The 2,195-nt window shown below is 49.8% G+C and overlaps 1 protein-coding gene across 1 annotated transcript in view; it reads right to left on the reverse strand.

The window, feature by feature from the left end:
* The window catches only part of DNAH10 (dynein, axonemal, heavy chain 10), a 119,470-nt gene extending 118,516 nt beyond the window's left edge, over positions 1-954 (reverse strand). The window contains exon 1 of the mRNA XM_006894627.1: positions 876-954. The gene's annotated coding sequence lies outside the window, so the exon portion shown is untranslated. The remainder of the gene's footprint in view (positions 1-875) is intronic.
* Positions 955-2,195: the final 1,241 nt, after the last annotated feature.

A 2,195-nucleotide genomic window follows, 5' to 3' on the forward strand; every position in this document is an offset into this window, starting at 1 on the left:
GGCGCTTTCTCAAAAAGTTGCAAATAGAGATACCATTTGACCCAGCAATTCCACTATTGGGAATATACCCCAAAAAGACCATAAATGACACCCAAGCAGATATATGCACATTCATGTTTATTGTGGCTTTGTTCACAATAGCAAAGAGTTGGAAACCACTCAAGTGCCCAACAACAAACAAATGGATAGAGAAGCTTTGGTATATTCACACAATGAAATAGTATGCTGCATTGAAGAACAAGGAACTCATGCAATATTATTCAAAGTGGGTGAGCCTGGAGGACATTATGCTGAGTGAAATACCTCAGTCACAAAGAGACAGATACTGCATAGTACCACTGTTGTAAAAAGGGACTGACATTGGGTTTGGGGGGAGACTGAGAAAGATGAGGTAAATTATAGATACCGCACTGACACAGATGAGGGAGAAAACTGTTTAAAAGGGATATATGAATTATGTATTGCTGTCATGACAGGAGTCCAGAAGGAAGGCTACATAGTGAAGTGGACCTGGGGGGAGGGATTGCATAACAATGATAGAATTTTTCTTTTACTTTTCAAAACGAAGGCTGCATAGTGGAGTGGACTTGTGGGGAGGGATTATATAACAGTGAAAGAATTTTTCTTTTACTTTTCAAAGAGAAGAGCAAACTCGGGGACGGGGGGGAGGTTGGGCAGGGAGAAAAGTACAACAATAAATGAATGGAAATCCAAGTCTCTGTAAACTTTCATCAAAATGAACAAAAAGTAAAAAGGTTAGAAAAAAGACTTTAAAAAAAGCAAAAATTCTTGACAAAATGTAAAATGAGAGAGAAAAGGAATATATGCACAGAGAGACATACGCATACATACCCACACCACTCCTAGAAATATACCTTTTATATTTCTGAGGAAAAACACCACGTTCTGGTCCAGAAACTCCTCAGGAACAGGCGCACAGGTCACGTGCAAGACGAGCTTTGTCACTGTTTGCTTAACATTGTTCTGAAACAAGGGGAACAGAGGATTATCATCCTGAGATACAAGGTCCACTCAGGGAAGGTCCCTGCATGTCCCTCCTCGACACAGAGCTTTCCACGAACACAGCCACAGGTACGTGGTGAGTGGTGTGCACACAACCAGCTGAACGGCCCCTGGGAGCACATGGTCACCATGGACGGATGCTGGGCCTAGCTCCTCTGCTATTCAGGAAAAACATCTGGATAGGGCCCTACAACCCCCCCAGGTCTGAACTGAGTGAGTTCCAGGGGCTCATGGAGCAAAGAGGTACAAGTCCATGGAGCACACACAGGTTGATGCGTACACCCTGGCTGTGAACTTTGACCACCACCCTGGTGATCTGGGCAGTAAAGAGAGAGCTCAGGCTGCACTGTCCTCTGAGGACTGGCCCTTAGCTGGCTTTCCAGGACACCCTGAAGTCCTTGGAAATCCTGCCTGCTAAGAGTGAGTTTGCTGGTCACTTTTTAAAGCTAGGATGAGAATAGAAGGGGGCAGGGAAACTAGATGAATGGAAACAGAACCACCAGCATGGAAACAAGGTGGATGTTCTGGCTAACGTCACAGGTTAATCTGTGCAGAAATTTCCAGGCCCGCCCCCTGCCCTTTGTGGACTCTAACCACCTGTCTGCTTCAGGGGCAACAAACATAGCCGTGTGTCCTAGGGACTCGCTGGACCTGGAGGGGCCTTGGGTCCTGTGTTTCTCACACACACACACCCTGTCCTGGGGCCAGCGAATGTGTGTGTGTGTGTGTGTGTGTCACGCATACACACGGTCCTGGGCCCCCCTGTTCTCTCTCTCTCTCTCTCTCTCTCTCTCTCACACACACACACACACACGGACGGGAGGCCCCGGCACACCTTGCCAGGCTCCCTGCTCACGGCGGTCTGCTCCACGTTGCTCACAGACTGGCCCAGTGCGCTGGCCTCGAGCTGTGGAGTCTTCCCTGGAACAGGAATCAGGGGACAGAAGGCCCAGTGAGGCTCCCTGCGGCCGGCTGGGTCCCCGCGCCCATGACACGCAGCCGCCACCAGGACACTATCACCGAGCCGCTGCACGGGGCCCGGCCTGCGGCCTCTGACACGGAAAACGGTGGCCCACCGTCCACAGGCCAGAGCTGGGGAAGTTCATGGGGGGTGCACACGCGAGTGTGTGTGTGTGTGAGAGGGAGGGAGGGTGTCTGTGTGTGTGTGTGTG

Source organism: Elephantulus edwardii, unplaced genomic scaffold (genome assembly GCF_000299155.1).
Source record: "Elephantulus edwardii isolate Elephantulus edwardi_28Jun2011 unplaced genomic scaffold, EleEdw1.0 scaffold00148, whole genome shotgun sequence".
NCBI lineage: Eukaryota > Metazoa > Chordata > Mammalia > Macroscelidea > Macroscelididae > Elephantulus > Elephantulus edwardii.